Genomic DNA, 18,658 nt, shown 5'->3' on the forward strand with positions numbered 1-18,658 from the left:
TTGCCACCGAGATCGCAAGGCTGAAGGCGCAGAAGAGGCTCTCTGAAAGCAGTAGGTAAGGACTCCACAGGGTCGTTTTGCCTTTGTCATCCAAGATAAAAGCCTGCCATAAGTTACAGCAGCTGAAGAACTGAGTTAAGCAAATTGGGTCAGGCCTTGTGTAGACCCACAAGGGGGAGAACCGCCTGGCCAAGGGGAAGGGACAGGACCTGGGCTCTGAACCCCTGCTGAGAGCTCTTGGAGGGCTATGGGAGCGTATTTCTCACCTTTCTGCTCTGCTCCTTGCTTAGGTTGCCAGAGAGGGACTCATCATCAGGGACTGTAGCAACAGGACAAGGGGTAACAGGTTAGAACTTCAACAGGGGAAGTTCAGGTCAGATACAAGGCAGAAGTTCCTTGCAGAAGAGCAAGGCAGAGTGGAGAACATCAGCAGGATAAAGGACCCATCAGAACTTAGACCATGAAGCAAATCCAACCATCTGAACAAACAGCACTGAAGTCTCTGACAGTGTTAGACCACCAATAGCAGCGAGAGGACAGAGGCTCTGGCTGTCTCCACCTCCATCTCCCTTTATTTCAAAGAAGAACTTTCTGTAATAGATTTCAGACTGCTCATAACATAAGCCTTGTGTACAAAAGCAGCTAACAAAGCAGCATTCCAACAAAAGGCCTATTACAAGTTTCCTTCCAGTAATTGAAGCTTTTAGAGGAATAATGTGAATAGAAATAAGCACGAGCAAAATTATTCTGGTTTTATGTCCTGTCAAGCTTAATTTATGGTCTTACATAAAATCCTGGGCCTTGTTTGAGCATTTTGTTACCCTACAAGAACCTGTGTTGGGCTGTAAGGACAAGGTCTCCTTGCTCTCACCTGCACCTGTGTAATCCAGATGTGTCTTCAGTGAAGCCGGTGGAGCTGCAGAGGAATAGAAAAGGCCTGGATAAGAGGTATCTGTGTTTGCAAGGTTTACTGCTTCAGCTCTCCCGTTTCTTGCTTTTCCATGTTCCATACAAGCATTCCAATGGAAACCGCAAATGGAAGCGTGAAGTTTTGCACACAGCTTTTGGACCATAATGGATCTCCCCTGGCTTCCTACTCCTTGCAAGGTCACTGCTGGAAAGTGCAAAGACCTTAATTTTCTCCACACAGAGCTTAAAATGCCTCAGCTCTTGGTTGAAAAGTCAGGGCTCCATTAGGATCATAATCCAATAGATAAATCCTATGGCAACCACGTGCATCTTGCTTGCTGTGTCGTAAGGGATGGGCTGCAAAGGCAGTGCCCCACTTCTGCATCTCTGTGCTGCCTGAGAGGGAGCAGACTCAATGCATCGAGAGATGAACCCCACAGCAACCTGTCCTCAGGGCTGCACAAAGCTCAGCTGCCAGAACACAAACTCTGTACATCTTCCTTTGGAGGAAGAGCACACATTGTACTTGGAGGAGAGAGCAAAAAGGATAACGCAGCGTTTTTATGAATGAGATTTCCATAAGGATGCATTATTCATTCTGCAATTATTAGCCGTGTTTGTGGACACTGTCTCGGAAACCTGAGCACACACAGTTATAGCTGCACATCCCACATCACCAGCACTGCTCAGGCAGTGGCAGGGGTGTGCAAACTGAACCCAGAGGTTGACACCAGGGTGAAAGTGGCTGGGTCCTTTGCTTCCCTATGCTACTACCATTGATTCTGCTGTTATACCAAGCTCTTTGTGGAGCTGAAAACACCACAGTACACTAGCACTGGTCCCACCCTGCTGGCACAGTTTAAATGAGTGGTCAGGATGTGACCCTCCACATGTTCACTGCCTCTCAGCAGTCAGTAACTGGCATTTTCTAACAGACTTATTCCCTCTTAGACTGCCTGTTGCTATATATAGGCCTAGTTCGCTCCCTCCAGGCTCTGCAGTCTTAAGTGCTTCATTAATAAAGGCATTTTATGCTCCTCAATGATGCCTAACAGACCCATGGAGCCCAGGGTGCAGCTCCAGCCCTTTTCCACCTTGCTGGCCTGCAGGGACCTCTAGGAATAAGGTGAGAGAAACAAGGGACCCATCACCCCATTGCAGCCCATAACTGGGGGGTCCTGTCCCCCCTGACATGGTCCCACAAGAAGACAATAGGCTCTGCTCAAGGGCTAAGGCTCCATGCTGGTGCTGCACTGGTTTATGTCAGGGTCTGGCTCTCGCCCCAGTGAGGGGAGTGCATTCCAGCAGAGGCAGTGATTTGAGATTACGGTGCCTTGACCAAGAGCTGGGAAGGAAAAACACCCCTAAATTTTAACCCAACCCCCTAAACTACCACACAAACAACCAAAAAAGAGCCTCAGCAAGGTGTCCAGAGGGCCTGAGAAGTCTGGGATCAAACCCCACATCTCCAGCACATCTCCCACATAGCTCTGTATATTCAAGCAGAGCCACAGACCGAAGTGAAACCTAACTGGAAATCAGAATGCCCCCATTCTGGACTAGTTTTGTTCTTTAGAAAAAGAAGTTAAGAGGCAGGATCTTCACTAAGAACTGAGAAGTATCAAAGCAGAAATAAGATCTTTGTTTCCTAAACTCCGCATTGCATCCTTCCATTTTATACAGATGCGGGTTTGCACATCAGAGCATCACCCCCCATCTTTTATGGAATTGCCTTTCTGTTCAGCAACGTGCTGAATCAATGGGGCCAATCCCCTTTCATATTCCTGCAATGACCCTGTTCTAAATCCTTCATCATCTCTTTGGGAAGATGCTGGTTATTTACAGTAGGTGCAACTGAGATGTCACTGGATTATTAACCTTGGCTGTGTTGTCTTAAATGTCTGGATTAGTGGACAGGAGTTTGTTTCCTTTGCTCCAGGCTAGAAAAATATCAGGGAAACACAGGTTAGAAAAGCTGGTGCTTTACTACCACCCTGCAACCAGAAAGTCCAAGGTAGGGAAGGGTTAGCAGCAGGCACTATGATACAGCAAAAGGATGGAAAATGGGAGCTCCAGCCCCAGTGCTACCACTGGTAAGAGTGCTCTGGGATATCACCACTAAAACTCTGCTTTCAACATGGAAAACAGATTGAAGCTGGTGGAAAACCAGCAGCCTCAGAAGACCATAGGCACCATATACTGCTATTCCCATAGCACTAGGAGATTTCCAGCTCTGCCTCACTGCAGGATTTAGGGAAAGCATCCTCTCTTCTCCATCTCTTTGCAAACAGGAGATTGGAATGTGCTCAGACATAATGCTGAAGAGGCACAGAAATATCTGCTGCTCCGGAGGCAGCTCAGTTCTGAAACACAGCTGCTAAAACAGCACTTGTCAGCCACGGGATGTAAACCACATCATCCCCCAGCTGCTTGCTTTTACACCGAGGGCTGAAGCATGTCCCTCCATGCTCCAAACAGCGTTAGAGGAGCTGAAGGCTGTCCCTTCCTCGAGCCCTGGACAGAGCTGGTTGGAATTCCTTAGGACAGAAGGACTCCAGGTCCCTTTTGCAGTCAGCTGAGTCATTTATGCTGCTTGAAGAGATGCAAGAGACTGTCAGGAGGTGCCCCAGGCCTCTGGGAGAGAGGATGTGAGGGAGCAGGACAATTCCATCACATCCAAGGACAGTTACTGAAGGATCGCCGTAGATCACAAATGCAGCCAGCTGCTGGGTCTGCCTCTAACACAGCACTGGGTGGCAGAGCGTGTTGCCCCGCAGGACCACAGACCTCAGCTGGAGAATACAGAAGCAAACAGAGGAACATCAGCAAATGTGTATTTATATTTATAGATAAATACAAATATCAGGCCGACTTGAAAGCAGCAGTTGTCAATGCACTGGAAATGTCAAACCCGCGCTCCGTGCCGTCTCGCAGGAAAGATTTCCCTTGGATTTTGATCCCTTTTAGTCAGCTGCTTTTACAATAAGATGGAAGGAAAGGGTGATGTGGAAAGCTGGTTTGCATGCAGCCTCCCCGCGGATTTCAGCTCTGCACAGGCTTTCCTGTTGATTTTGTGTGGGTGATTCTGCAGAATAGATTTTGCAGAACTAACCCAAATACGCGTGTCCCGTTGCTGCTGCTCCATGTTTTCTGCTGACAGCAATCCATCTTATCCCAGCGAGGAGCAGCAGGAAGAACTCCTGGCACCGCCAAGAGGGAAAGGCAATAAAAGGCAGTGGAAAACTTCCGTGAGTCTCAGGAAACTCCCTTCAGCTCCAAACCTGGTGAAGAAAACGCCACCAATGATTCCCCCCTTCTAATTGGGTTTGCAAAGGCTGATTTGCAAGGAATTAAAACAAGGAAACGTTTAAAGCATCAGTGAGCTCTGGCACCTTAAGTGACATGACATTTACATGATAATTTGGCAACTAAATATGCAAGAGAAGATGCTTTTGCTTTTCAAACCTGAAGGTGCGGTGCTTTCACAGAGCAGCTTCCAGCGTTTTCCAGGTTTACCTTCTGACTCAAGTGGAAAAACATCTTTTGCAATGTGTTGGTGGGGGGACACGTAAAACCAGCACAGATTCACAGCAATTCAGCAGCATCTTAGAGCACACCACTGCTCTGCCATTTAGGTGTTAATGCTCTAACACCATTTAGGGGAGCTCTAGTTGGAGGCCCCACATCTCATTGCCTAAAAATCGGGATGTTTATTATTGCCAAGTGGGGGAAAGAGCTGCTCTCTCTTCACTGCAGGATAAGCTTATTGCCAGGATCTACAGATGAGCAAGAAAAAACTCAACAGAAGCACTGGCAGGGTGGATACAGGTTATATGTGCCCACAGGGATGAGCCCCATAGCCTAACCTGGTGCGCATCTTTCCCCTATAGCATCCCACACGTATCACCCATGGATAGGGTCAGGTTCCGTTTTCACCTGGGCTCCTCCTGAGAATTAATGCGCTGGCATAAACCCATTTTCCAGATGCTTTCATGAGACTTCAATTTCTGCTCAGGAACTCCACATTGCGCAACGGGGATAACGGCAGAAGGCGGCATCAGGGAGCGAGTTCACAACTGCTCAGCACAAAGAGCTTTGAGAGCCTTCCTTGGCGAGGCCTCCCAAAGCTGAGCATGTACGTTTGTTAATGCTAACTAAGATAATCCGTAATTAGAAGTAAAGCCCAAACTGGGAAGGCCTGATACGTGTCTGAACTTTCCCCATACTGCACTTCCCACAGCCAAATAGCTTTGCTTACAGGAGATTTTCATGTCTATTCCAGCTAATGTGACCTTGGAGATAAAGAAGAGGGAAAAAATCTCTACCTACATGGGGAAAGGCTCTTCCTCCCCCCCGGAGGGAAAACAACAGAACTGGAATTGTTCCGGGGCTTGTCTGAACTCCTCCAAATTGATTTCAGTAGCGAGGAGCCTGTGCTCGCCTCATTCATCCTCTCTGCCTGCCAACGTGCAGCCTTTTCGTCTCTGGTGATAAGGGAATTTTTAATTATTGTAATTATCATTTGAAAATTGGGTGCCTGCCACAGACAACTGAAATGAGATTCGGTTACTTTTTATCTTTGTTAATGTCTTTTAATCTGAGGTTTCATTTCCTATCAGCGGTAAAATATGTATGCGGGCATACATGCGCTCAGCTTAAGTACATGAGAAGAGACCCGTGCGCTCATAAAATATATGGGAGCATATTACATATGCTAGGCAGACTAGAGAGCAGGAAGGACTTATGATGAGCTCGTTCAATCTATTATGAAACAAGGACCATGTCACCTCACCTGTCACTTCTGCATCAAGTCTCCTCTTTCAGAAAGACATCCAACCCTGACCAAAAGAGTTGGCACAACGGAGCGTACCCTCATTTGACCAGTGGGCAGGATTTTCTAGGGCAAAACCATCCTGATTTAGGAGTCAGATAATCTGCATGATGCAGCTTGGAGGGTGAAGAAGGGGTGGAAAAGGTTCACGCTCAGAGAAGCTGTGGCTGCCCCATCCCTGGCAGTGTTCAAGGCCAGGTTGGATGGGACTTGGAGTAAGCTGCTCTAGTGGAAGGTGTCCCTGCCTGTGGCAGGGGTTGGAACTGGATGGTCCCTTCCAATCCAAACCAGTCTGGGTTTCTGTGGTAAGACTTTGGTCCTTCCCTGCTGGTGCTGCTGACAAAGCTGCCCAGCTTTAGCTTTGAAACCAAGATGTTTTTCTCCATTAGGATCAGAATTAAGACTTCAGGAACTCATTTGACCCAGAGCACTGTTAAACACCTCATAGTAGGCAAGAGCCAACTGTCCAAGCTGCACAAACCCCAGTGACCTTGTCTGGAAGCAGGGACAGCAATCACATCGCTGATGCTATGTCCCTGCATAAACCATCCTCCTTCCCTTATTGCTCTCCCAGCTAAGAATCTACTGCTGCTGGCAGGCTTCAGCATCCAGGAGATGGAGGTCTGCACCTCAATCTCCAGTCCATCCCTGCAAATCCACTGCAGTCAGCTGGTGTGTTTGGGCATAAACTCAGCTGGCAGCTTTGCTTTAGATTTGCAGGCAAACCCTCCTGGTCTCTGAGCCGCTGAATGCAGCCAGCAAAAAACGGCTTAAGCCGCTGATTTAGTTTGGTTTTTTTTCCCTTAAGTTCTCATTTATCCCTAACACCACGTTCCTCACAGTCTCTCAGCCCAGCTCGCCCCCAGGGACCCTCGGAGCCTGACATATCCACCACTGTTGACCATTACTTATTGTAGTGAGGTCCAGCAGCCACAGGGCAGGACTGGCTCTGGGGGATGCAGTGAGGCACTTCCCTGCCTTATCCTGCAGAACAGAGCTTAGCCCATGCAGGCCTGGCAAAGGGCTTTTGCCCCCCAGACTGGAATGGTGTTAGGTGGCCCAACTCTTGCACACCGAGATGGGGAGCCCACGCATGTTCCTAACACACGGCTGGACCAAACCAGTGGTAACTGCAGGTTGCTGTTTCAGAGGCACTGTTCCCTTCCAGCTACAAGCCAGTGCCCACCCATCCAGCCAGTTCCGCTACCAACCTCTCTCAGCCACGGTGACTCCTTCAGGGCTCCGATGGAGAAGCTCTGAGGATAAAGCCAAATCTCAGCTAATAAAGCCATCCCTTTCTTCCACCCCTTGCCCTTCTCCTTTATAGATTTATGAATCTCTGCCCCCTTTTCTTCTTCCCCAAAGGTCCACAAAGGTCAGATCTTTGAAATATGTAGAACAGGCAGAGCCTAAAGCCAAAAGTGGTGCAGAGACTGAGTCCCACTGGCAACACCACAACCTCACAGTCAGTCTAAAATGTCTCAATTACCTTTAATGTACTCGATCGCATGCCTTTTATTACTGACAGCTGAGAGGAAGACTTTGCTACTATTTCTGAGCCTCTTTACCAACCCATCATCACTGTCCTGTTTCACCTAGGATGGAATCCTAGTGATGAGAGTAAGTGGATTTTAAAGAAAAGAAACAACCATTGGAACAATGTGTGAGATGTCCCTGTCCATGGCAGGGGGGTTGGAACTGGATGATCTTGAGGTCCTTTCCAACCCTAACTACTCTATGATTATACGATTCTAACAACAGAACTCCATTTGTGCACATGCGCTCTCCTTTATAGGAACTGTTTAAATCCAAAGGAGAATCAAGGAGAAAGACAGCTGGAAACTTGTGTTTGCTTTTGCGGGGGTTTTGCTTGTTGGCTTTTCTTTTTAATATAAGAGAAGCAGCAGCAGAGTTTTATTTGTTAGAGGCCATATTATTAACTTCATTCAAAGCAACCCTGCGCTCTTAGAAGTAGCAAAATAAACCTTCCTGGTTTAATCTGCCTGCTCTGGAAAGGAACTAATCAGACCCTGCCTTCTGCATAGCCCGAGTTTTAATTACCTCTGAAACTCGCCTGGTCCCACACGAGCAGCTTTTCAAAAGCAATCTATTAACAAACAATAACCGCGCTGCTCGCTGCCTGGGCCCAAGCAGATGCTATCGCTGCCTCTGCGCAGCCTCTTCCCCCCTCTGCCCCTTCCCATCCCGCTGCAACACGGATCAATCAATAAACCCTGCTGAGCAGGGAGCTGGGGACCCCTGGGGAGCCGAGGCCGGCGGTGGGAGCAGGACATGGACCGGCAGCAGAAACCCTCACAGGGTTGGGAGCACAGCCCCGGGGTGGGATTCCCACATATAACTGTCACCAGAAGAAGTGGAGCTGGCAGGGAGGAGATGTCACCGGCAGCTCCGGGGCTGTCACTCGTTAGCGAGTTCACTGGGATAACGAAGCTGTGAGCTGCTGTCCTCTCCTGCTGAGGAGGAGATTGGTGCTCCGGGCCCTCTGCCCTTGCGTAGAGAAGGGCCAGGAGGATTTTCTCTTATCTTGAGCAACAAAGCAAAGGGCACTGAGCTCCGGACCTGCAGCCAATGTGAGAGCACGAGCGGCCAAACATGCACATAATGACTGAGGTGTTCCAAGCAGTGTGTAGATACAAGGAGAAAGGACAAAGCAGCCTGCAAGGGCGAGCCCCTGACCCTTATAAAGGAACGGGGACATTCACAAGACCTCACTGGTATAGGAAAAAGCAGAGGCAAGGAGACCTCAGCTTTTGAGTCCACCAGCTCTGAAGGCTGGTCTCCAGCTGGCACTCAGCCTTGTGCATCCAGCTTCCCCCATCCCTCCTTGGCTCACGCCTGTGGAAGATCTGCTTTGACACCATGAGGTCAGCGCTTGTCCCTGAAAGATGGGGGACTCCAGAGGATGCACCCGTGTGCTACCAGCACCAGGAACCCCAAAGACCGAGGTCCCACTGTACAAACACTGATGAGAGAAACCCATCCAACAGCTACTGGCATTCTGGAACACCAGTCACTTATCACATGCTTCCCATCTGCTTCTCCTGGGGACAACCAAACATCCTACACCACACACAGAGGTGAACATCTCTGTCTCTGTGGCTATTCCATGTGCCTGCACAAAGCCCTCACCTGCATTGAGAGAGGGCACGGGTTCCCCAGCACGTTTTAAGGTAGGTGGCCCAAAGGTATTGCGAGAGAGTTGGAGAAGTGCAACACAAACCCTGCCTCTACCTCTATAGAGCCAGTTTTGCTCTAATAGACTCAAACCAGACCATATTCCTGCTTGGTTTCTTGCCAGCTCTCACAGGGGGAATGGACATGCCCTGTATGTTCAAGGTAAGAGGCACCAGGGACCCATATCTTTGGGGCAGCTCAGCTGAGGGCTGGCAGACGGTGCTGCAGCAGGCTTGGATCCTCTCTGTAACACCACCTTCCACTAAGCCCTTGCTCTGGAAGGATTCAGAAAGAGCTGAAAAGCAGCGTTTCAATCATCAGTCTTCCATCCTGAACGCACACCTGCCTTAGCCCTGGTGCTGCTACATTCATCACTTCAATTTGAGAGTTTAAGAACCTAAAATGCAGTTCCCCTGTTGGACCATTAACCTCCTTATGTATCTACTACTTTCAACCAACCTACAGCAAACCCTTCTCAGGCCACACTTGCTAAGCACCAAGCATCCAGAGGCCTCACAGCAAACAAGCTCACACAACCAAGAGTATTTATCCTCCAAAGCCAAATCACACAACGCTCCATGACACAGCTTTTCCCTATGATTCTTACCTGAAAATGAAAGGCACAGAAGTGGCCTTAAGATCTCCTTACAGAGCCTGAACCTTCTCCACCACCAGCTACCACTGCCCCTGTCCAACAGCATTATAAAGACCAGCAAGGTCTTATTTAGTCTTAATGAAGACTAACAAGGCACAGATGGAGGGGTTTGCTAATGGCACAGGGCTGGCTGCCCTCTGTCCCCTTGGCCCTAGAAAGGATGGGCTGCAGTGCTCCATCAACCTCCCAACAGACACAGCTCTGCAGCAGGACAAGGAAAGGGGCTGGGAAAGCCAGGACACCTTGGCTGCCTGCCCTGGACATGGACATGCTAAACATCTTGTGCAAGGCTTAGGGTTTCAGCCCATAGGGGAGCTAATCCCTGGTGTGTCCCTTGCCTGGGGACTACTGGAAGCAGTGCAACAAACTGAGGTTTGTGTTTGCTCCATCCCTCCGTAAGAACAAGACCTAGGAGGTTCTTTTGCTTTTCATAGGAAACAAACCCCCCCGTGACAACAACTTTTAGCACCATCCCCTCAAAAATCCAACATTTCTTTGGAAAACTGAGCAAACAGCCATTAAAGACCTGCCTTTCAGCACCTTTACTGATGGCCTGTGTGGTTCTGATTAGTAATTAAATGCAGGAGGTCGGGGACCCTGCTCGATGGAAGAATGTTTCTTTGGTACTGGAGAACTGACAGGCCACAACAGAAAACAAAAGGGAAAGAACAGTTTGATTCAGCCCCTGGCAGCAAATAAATCACCCCAACCAGCCTGCGTGGGTGCAGCGAGCGTGCTCTTGGTTTGCAGATGCTGTAGTGATGTCGATGGTCCCAATCAATAAGGTCTTGTTAGGGGCTTGGTGACGAGCAGCGCACAAAGAGGGATGTGCTGGCTGTCTCTCATACAGCAGAGCAGTCACTGCTGCGGGTGTCTGCACGCTGGTGATGCTCAGGCTGGGATTTCCTGGTTTTCATAAGGCCCCTTCCTGCATAAAGCCACCCTAGGAATGCATGAGAACAGTCAGCAGCCCTTAGAGCTGCCTGGAACAGCTTTGCTTCCATGCCCAAAGAGCCAAGCTTTTAGCTGGCGTAAAGTGGAGTCAATGAAAGCCCTTTCTGCACTTCCACCAGCTCAGGAAAAAAGCCTCCCTGCACCTCCGCAGCAGTTTTGTGGCCCTGGAGGATCAGAGCCAGGACTGAGAAAAGGGAAAGGAAAGCGGTGGCCTGCTTAGGTGTTAATGAGGAAGTGATTTGTCTCTCCAGGATGTCCTTGTGCTTCCCAGGAAAGTCACAGTGCAGAACTTCTGAATATTTAATACAGCTTCTTAATTAAGAAAAGGGTAAAAACCTGAGGGACACCATCCCCTCCTGCAAGTTCAAGGCCAGAGCTCTGAATACAAGATAATCACTCATCTCAAGGAAGCAGGGGGTAGCCCATTAAAAGGGGTGGCCTCACAGTTAGATCTGTTTGGACCAAACAACCCCTTCTGTGCTCACCAGGGAGGTTACACTCAAGATTCTCTGTATAACCGGAAAGTTTTCAGGATTTTCATAGAACGACAGAATGGTTTGGGTTGGAAAGGACCTTAAAGCTCATCCAGTTCCAACCCCCTGCCACGGGCAGGGATGCTTCACACTAGACCATGTGTCCCAAGGCTCTGTCCAACCTGGCCTTGAACATTGCCAGGGATGGAGCATTTACCTCTTCTCTGGGCACCCTGTGCCAGTGCCCGAGCACCCTCACAGTAAGGAACTTCTGCCTTATCTCCAACCTGAACTTCCCATTTCCCCTTGTCCTGTCCCTGCAGTCCCTGATGCAGAGCCCCTCTCCAGCATCCTTGTAGCCCCCTTCAGACACTGGAAGCTGCTCTGAGGTCTCCACGCAGCTTCTCTTCTCCAGGCTGAACAGCTCCAGTGTTCTCAGCCTGGCTCCATATGGGAAGTGCTCCAGCCCCTCATCATCCATCATTTTAGAAGTGGTTTTACCCTCTCCTGTCCTATAAAAGCTGAAAATCTGAAGTAAAGCTCAAAAAAAAAAAAAAAAAAAAAGAAGACTTTGACAAAGTAATTAAAAAAAAGGAATAATAATAAAAAAAAAAGCCCTGTCTGGTTTCACAGAAACTTTTCACTTTGGTAATTTCCAAAGGTTTCATTTCCATTTCAATCTTCCTTTTTGTCCTGTAGCAGAACCTCCCTTCTGAAGCAAAAAGCAAATGTGAAGCAAAAGAGAGGAGTTCCATTTCCAGGAGTCACAGTGACCTAGTGATCATTTTAAGAACTTTTCTCCATTTTCCCTTGCATGTAAAATCTACTGAAATTGGTCCTTTCCCTCTGAAACATCCTGACTTTGATGAGCCAACATCCTATGATGAACGTTTTGTGGGGCAAATGACTCCTAGGCACACTCATTCCTCCCATTAATGTCCCGAACGCCAGCAGGAGATGATATGGCCCCAGGACTGGCTCAGATTGAAGGGATGGAGCTGCTTTTCCCACTTCTACCTATTTTCAGTGACACGTCTCATAATCCTCAGGTGTACAGCCCTGGCAGAAGTGATCGAGACGCTGAAATAGGAGGTATCAGCTGCGTCTCAGTCCCTGGCCACGTGCGCACTCCTACCTGCATCCAAGTGGAATGAGTTGCTTTAAAGCAGCTATCTCGCGTCTTTAATTAGCATCCTCTTTGGCAACACCATCCGTACAGAAGCACACGTGGTGTGTTACTGCAGTTCAGCTGGCAGGTGGTAGCTTCCTACGCCACCATACAGGCAGGATCGGTGACTGCATCAACGTTGTTTTCTCCCTTTCCCTTTCCCCACGTAGGCTGTAAACTCTTTGGTCCCCAAAATGTTTATCTACGCAGAAACTTGGGCTGCAAAAGCCACCGGGTCCAACGCAAATACAAGTGATGCCTCAAATAAATAACCTTTGCCTACGTACGTGGCCCACCTGAACATCTGCTGTGTCAACAGTGATGCTAAGAAGACGGAGCATCAAGGATTTGATCCATTTGCGTGAGGAGCAGTCAGAAACAAACGTGTTGTGCCATTAAGGGAAACATTAGAAGCGCAAATGATTTGTGTGGTTGTTTTCTCCTAGCAGCAGGCACACCCAGGGGGATTCGAAATGTCCTTGAACTTCAGCAACAAAACGAGGAAGAAAAAAGGGGGTAGAAAAACATAATAATATGATGAGTAGCTGCAAGAACATCACCAGGTGATTAGAAAAAAACTGGAGGGAGCCTCAATATGCCTTTTTATTATAAGCAGCAGTGCCTAGTCGACCTTGCCTGATTCAGACAAGGCAGCAAAGCAGAGATGGGAAGATACGCAGCCTCGTGCGCCAGCCCTCCCCGCCTAGAATTTAAATGATGGCATTAGTATTCAGGCTCTTTGCATGTGTTTAAATGTGGATTAAAAATGCATTAATTGGTCTCGTTTTAACAAGCTCTTCTCTTTGTATATCAAATATTTGAAAGATTCGGTATTATCACCTCTTGTCTGTGCTGGAATTGAAGAGGAGAAAAGAAATGTAATTGAAGACTTAAGGAGTGTCTCCTCCTGTTTGCTCAGTGCAGGGCTATCTGATTGAAAGCTCGGGGGAAAAATGACTTTGATAAGTATATGAACAACATCTAAAGGCAACACAACTTGGCAAACGAGTACTACCATCCAGCATTTCTGGCAAGGGAAGTGGCTTTCCAGTAAGTGCTGTATCAGAAGAGCTGCTGGAGCAGTTTGGACCACATAACCTGTCCCTGGCAAGCGCCAGCATGAAGGAAGATGCGTTCAGACATTAGCTCAGGATTTGAAACCACAGTTCAGTTGTTGCCTTGGCTGCAGTTCTCTGTCTGAGCTTGGGCAGGTTACTGACTAGGAATGGATGTCTTCTTGGACTGAACTACTCCAGCTCTTGGTGCTTTCTTCCCGCTCCTACAGAGAAGACTGGGAGATGCTCAGCCCTGCTACCAGTAATGGGAACCCAGTGTGTGATTCACATGGAAAAATGTGGCCAGAAACCACCTTAAACCTGGCCATAACCACTTGGTTGCAATGGTCTAGTGAGCTCCAGCCAGCCTTGGAGACTCAATGCATTCCTGAGCTTGAAAACCTTCGATGGCCTTTCCTCATGCGTGTACTCGCTACTATCTCCCCTTTGCCTTTTCATCTACAAAGTAAAGAGCCACCATGCTCATGCACTGATGTTGAGTCTGGCACTGAAGGGATGTGGTAAAGGACTTCTGAATCCAACAGGACTCAGGAACTGAGCACAAGGCACTGCTGAATCCCTTACTACACCTGTGACACATGCCCATGTCCGTCTCCACACAGAGTGACAGGACTACCAAAATAAAGCCAAAAATCCCTAACAAAATTCCCACTGAATTTCGCTGGGAGCCCTCAGCTTCAGAGACTGTGGCAATGTGAGCTTCTTCCCGGAGTTTTGCACTCCCCAGTGTTTAAATCACCTGGGGAAGTCCAACTTAAAAGCCCGACTTCAGAAATGGTCTGAGGCTCTAAACCTGCGTTTAAAGCCCTGATAACGAGAGCTCCACTCAGCATCGCCATAAATACTGTGCTGAAGCTTGCTCTTGAAGAAAGCCCTAAGCATCAAGGTATACGCTGCTACCATCTGCTCAGAGAAGAGGTCCAACAATCAGCGTAAGAGCTGGATAAAAGAATGCTGAGCTGGAATTTGCATGGTTATAGCTCTTACTTAATCACATGAACACGTTTTGCAGCTTCCTAATAGGCCAGAAGCAAACCCCAAACCCAAACCTTACACTTCAAAATGTACCAGCTATCAGGTATTCCCATCACTTCCAGAAGGCTCCGGCAACGCCATGGGAGCAGGCGCTTGTGTCCGTGTGTGTGTGTGTATGGTTGTGTGCCACACCAGGTTTCCTCTGCCTCCAACTGTATTTAGAGCCGTCAGAGCCCTGCAGAAACACAGTCCCACTTGGCTGGGGCTGGTGCAGATCTGGAGGCTGATAGCCCCTGTTTTCCTTCCAGGGTTGGAATGCCCAGCTCTTATTAAAAGTAAAGTGAGCTCTGCCAGGCAGCTTTCCTCTGCACCTTGAGAAACCTCGGCCTGGGATCCCATTGGAGTCACTGAGGTTTGGTACCTTTGCAGGGTTTGATTTGCAGCTGCAGGCTGGAATATTTCCAGACCAACTTTTATGTAAAATTCCCTCCAAAGCCCGCATGGGAATCCAGGCTCATAGAAAATGCTACAAACTTTTTGCTAACTCCGAAGCTGGAGGCATTCTTTAGTTCAAAAACAAAAAAAAAACCAGCTGGGGCTTGCATTTTCTCCTTGTATTATCTACTTACACACTCTATTTTGCCCTAAAATCCAAGCCCCACGGAAAGCCTTTGTGAGACTGGAGGTGTCTGTGCTACCCGTCTTGCACATGGGAACTGCGGCACAAAACCATTTATTCAAGCTTATAGTGAAAGAGCAGTGATTTCAGGCCTGGCTTCCCCAGTGAAAGGCTGTCTTCTGCTACCAGGAACAGGTCTTTCTGTGCACAGTGTGAAAGGGAGGTTATGTCCAGTCTGCAGCAGCCCTGCTGCAGCCTGCAGACCCTTGAGGACATCCCCATCTCCTGGAAATACTCAGTTGTCTTCTAAAACGGCTGCAAAATCCACAAACATGGCAAATGGGAAGATTTGAGTTGTTTTCTTTTCTAGGTGACAGATTAACAGTGGGAGTACAATGCATTGTACAGTTGGGGTGTTAATCCTTAGTGTGCTGAGAAATGGAGAAGACACTCTCTGCACCTCAGAAAGCAGACATATGTGGTAAGGTCTCCTGGAGTAATACATACTCACCGCGTTGCTTTCGAGCACAGGAGATGAAATCATAATAGCATACACTTATTTACTTTTAACCACCATCAATAATAAGAGATATATAGCTGAACTCTGGGCTCTTCTCACATACACTTAGAAATGAAATGAATCTTAAGACGATACAGAAACACATAGCTATGTGTACACAAGCAGCGGGAGTAAGCTACAGAACAAACCAAACTGAATTATCTATGTTTCTTTAAACTACCTTCAAGAGTATTTGCCATTATTAGCAATTTGTATCCAGAGAGCTCACATCAATCACAGAAATGGCCTGTATTATTTATCATCACTGCTCCACAGATAGTAAAACTAAGGCAGAAATAAGGGCTGATGCAGGCAGCTAATGGCTGTGGGGGAGCAGGATGTGCTGGAATTAGCAGCACGGTGCTCTCCTTGCAGTTGCTGTTGCTAAACTAAGCTGGTACATGCATCAGTGCCTTGCTCCGTTTGTCCCTTTGGGCATTACCCTGAGGCTTGAGGTGAAAATAACAGTTGTAGGCACCTTACTCTGGGGACAGGCAAGTTTATGGGGGGATGATTCCAGTGATGAGGAACCAGGAGAGGGCTGCCATGGTGGGACAGGTAGAGGATGCTGCACCTCTGACCTTGGGGAAGGCAGATGCCTGGATCCTCCACATCTGGCTCCTGCGTCATAAAATCACCGACTGGTTTGTGTTGAAAGGGAGCTTAAAGCTCACCCAGTTCCAATCCCTGCCATGGGCAGGGACACCTTGCACCAGTGCTCCAAGACCCATCCAACCTGGCCTTGAACACTGCCAGGGATGGGGCAGCCACAGCTTCTCGGTGTCATCTCTGTTTGCTTTGATTTATACCATCCCCCACATCCCTGGAGATCTCTCTGGGGGCTGTTATTTTCCAGAGAGCCTTTCGTTTTAACAGGTTGAGCAAGCGCGGATTCAAATCAGTCATCAACTTCCCACTGAGTTCAAAACACCTCTTTCACCATTTTAAATGATTTTTAAATGGATGCAATGCACTCGATCTTCCAGCTGAAATAACTTCTGTATTATCCTCCAAGCCTGAATTCCTTTCACCCCTTGCTCTCTGCTCACTCCAGATAATTCAATGGGAATTTATGTGAAAAGAGGTGGTGGGTCACAAATGAAGTAAAATGCTGACAGCAGGAGTTCCTCCCCATTCACTGCCGAGGTAAAAGGCAGGGAGCCAGACTCAGGGAGCCGTGGGATAGTTATCATTAGGCTGGTTGAAAATATTCCATCTCACTGGAAGGTTGGAGTTTTTTGTGTTCTATTCCCATAAGAATTGATTTTCTTTTGATTAAACGATATTTTCACAAAATGGGCCTTTTCCGTCATCTCGCTGGAAAAAAGTCAAACGCCTGAGAAAGGAAACTCCAACAAGCCCTTGCCATGGGCCTGCCCTGAGGCACTGCCAGGGAAAGTGCCTTCTGGGAAGTGTAGTTCCATTTAGGAAATCAAAGGTGCTGCAGGGAAGGGTGGAGGCACCCTGGAGCCAAGCTGGCTGAAAAGGAAGGCAGCTTCTGAAATCAAAGCAAGGAACGCTCTCGTCTTTGATGGAAAACAAAGGAGTTCAGGTGCCAGGTCTGCTCCTGTGAAGTTTCCTCCTGCATCTCCCTTCTCACTCCAGAAAATGCAATCATAGAATCCTAGAATGGTTTGGGTTGGAAAGGACCTTAAGATAATCCAGTTCCAACCCCCTGCCATGGGCAGGGACACCTTCCACTATGCCAGGTTGGATGGGGCTTGGAGCAACCCGCACTACTGGAAGGGGTCCCTGCCCGTGGCAAGGGTTGGAACTGGATGAGCTTTAAGGCTCCTTCCAACCCAAACCAGGCTGGGATTCTACGGTTCTATGACTGTTTGGGACTATCTTCTTTTCCCCAACGCCTGTTGTGAACAGATAATGCCCACTGCAAGCTGCAGTAATAAAAGCTGTGGTCACTGTTATTACTGATGGGAGCACACAGCCCTTCTCTGGGTGAATCCCAAGCTGCGAGGGCTTTATGCGCCCTACCACAGAGTTACTTCGATCCTTCTGAGACTTGGCATGAACTGAACTGCAACTGAACCACACCAAAAAGCAGCAAGTTTTGGGTATCTGCCATCTGCATTAGCTCTGCTGACCCGTGCCCTCCACTGCCAACTCTGTCTTTCCTCCTGCATCTGAGGTCCTTTCCAGGCCCATGATGCCGTGTTCATTCGCTGGCTGCTCTGTTAATGACTTGTCATTGTCAGAAGCTCCAAAGAGGTCCCCGATTTTAATTAACCCCGTGCAACCCCACCACGCTCAACTGCTGCCACACTCAGGGCATCGAAACCTGAGCTTTGTAGCTTTGTAAATGGCTTTCATTAAACAGAGCTTGTTGGCTGGAGCCTTTCCAGTCCCACCACGCAGCACAGGACATCTCTCCTGAGCTTGCCAAAGCCCTTTGGGATCTGCCTTACTTCAGCTCAGCAAAAAGTCAGCCTGGATCCTGCCCCGCTTCAAGCCAGGCCAAGTATCCTCAGTAGTACCCATTCCCAAATTGTATTTACCCTACACCAAACCTTCTCCTGGAAGTAAGCCTGAAATTCCCGCAAGAGGGAATGGGGATCAGCGATGGTTCAGAAGAACCATCAGAGGAACACCCCTGTCTCCTTTCAGCTGAGGATGTCACAGCAGGCACCTGGTGTACCCTGGCTCAGGATCATGTAAGGAATGGTAAAAAGGGGTTAAACAGAACAGAGGCATTTTTTGGGGGGGGAAAAATAAGTTCTGTGGCTTCCTCTCTAGATGGAGAATGGAAACTAGAGTTGTGCTCCTGTTGTCTGTTTAAGAGCTTGCTTACAAGGGGAAATTAATCCAACATTAACTAGTGGTGTGAATTGCAAGTGGATTAGTTAAATTACATTAAACCCAGGTCTGGATACTTTCATTTAGAATTAAAGTGGCCCTAATTCAATTTGGCTCAACTCACTTCAAAAGTGAATTAAGTAAAACTTAATTACAGACCCTTTAATTCCAAATGAGTGTGTCTACACAGGTTGTTTAATGTGTTTTCATTTATCCATTCGAAGAATTAATCTTGATGAGCTTTTCTGGATCTCCCCATGGCATAAAGACCCCCATTTGTAGAGTAAAACCCCTCTGATTGCCTCTAAAAGTGCAAAATAAGACAAGTGACTTTTGTCTTTAGCCAGCCAATCTAAGGATGCTGTGTTTGCACTGCCCTGTGTGCAGTGCTGAGGACCACATGTGCTGGGAGGATTTCCTCCTTAAAGCTGTT

General features: G+C 48.1%; 2 long non-coding RNA genes across 4 annotated transcripts in view; both read right to left on the minus strand.

Annotated features, from left to right (window-relative positions):
- The window catches only part of LOC136023422 (uncharacterized), a 114,348-nt gene that overhangs the window by 14,788 nt on the left and 80,902 nt on the right, over nucleotides 1-18,658 (minus strand). The gene's annotated exons all lie outside the window — the stretch shown is intronic.
- LOC136023421 (uncharacterized) lies at nucleotides 3,708-9,603 on the minus strand. Of its 2 annotated transcripts, XR_010616582.1 has the most exons (4): nucleotides 9,543-9,603; nucleotides 5,239-5,393; nucleotides 4,846-4,985; nucleotides 3,708-4,190 (listed from the first exon to the last, which is right to left on the minus strand). It is a non-coding gene; the product is annotated as an uncharacterized LOC136023421 (long non-coding RNA). The 2 variants fall into 2 exon arrangements; XR_010616581.1 differs by lacking the exon at nucleotides 4,846-4,985.

This window comes from Lathamus discolor, chromosome 18, assembly GCF_037157495.1.
Source record: "Lathamus discolor isolate bLatDis1 chromosome 18, bLatDis1.hap1, whole genome shotgun sequence".
Lineage (NCBI taxonomy): Eukaryota > Metazoa > Chordata > Aves > Psittaciformes > Psittacidae > Lathamus > Lathamus discolor.